We start from the raw sequence: 966 nt of genomic DNA, 5'->3' as shown, positions 1-966 counted from the left end.
GGTGGTTATCTACAGTGGGGAGATAGAATGTACAACAAAAAACCGAATATGTTACCTAGCGTAAAAGTCATTGCAATTACTGGATTCAATTGTGGGAAGCTTTCAAAAGAAAGGGAACAGATCTTGCACAACAAAGTATAACAATTATCGTAATGAAATATCTTTTTGCCATCCGAAATGTACGTAGTAATCTATGAACATTTATACATTCTTGTTAATCGACGAATAATTGTCGTAAGGAAATCAATTTTTGTAATGAGGAACATATTTCTTAATCGACGTATATAAACATTAAATGGTACCCAATGGAATTTCCTGCTATCCCTCTTATAGAAATATTCTGGAAGGGTGTTGCAGTTCATCAGTTTTTTTGTTATACAGACTACTTAGTTTTGAATGCGTTTAAATGCTGTGATCATGTAAGATCGTGAAAATGTTTCTTTTTATTTTCATTGATATTACAATAATCTTGTGACTACCAGCCTAAGCAATCTAAGCAATATATTCCAAGTCAGAACCTAAAAAAGGGTATGTTCTTTGCTAAATACCCCACTCCCAATTGTGACCATATTTACTACTGAAAGCCTTTGAATGTCCGCTGGGAACATTAAAAAACCATGGTTCACAAGTGGAGGAAGACATTCTGTATATAGCGTACAGCATGTGTTGCGCTCTATGTATCGATGCATAAACTAATCTTTCAACAGGAAGCAGCCTAAAATACACACTCTAAGATTCCTTAATGACTTGTCCACCTGTTACGTCTCTTGCTTCTCTGCACATGCCTTACGAAAGTTATGAAAATATCGGATTCACTATGAATTCGTAGCTTCAACAGGTTTCATTAGGTTGCTTCTTTGTCAATTCCAGTTATTTTCTTGATATTAGTCTCTGTCAGAACTCCAGTTTGTGTTCTACATTTGATGTTTAGCGGACGATGAAGCCTGTATTCATTCTTGTTTTACA

This window comes from Schistocerca gregaria, chromosome 3 (genome assembly GCF_023897955.1).
Source record: "Schistocerca gregaria isolate iqSchGreg1 chromosome 3, iqSchGreg1.2, whole genome shotgun sequence".
Lineage (NCBI taxonomy): Eukaryota > Metazoa > Arthropoda > Insecta > Orthoptera > Acrididae > Schistocerca > Schistocerca gregaria.
The sequence above is the reverse complement of the archived record's forward strand: the minus strand, read 5'-3'. Positions refer to the sequence as shown.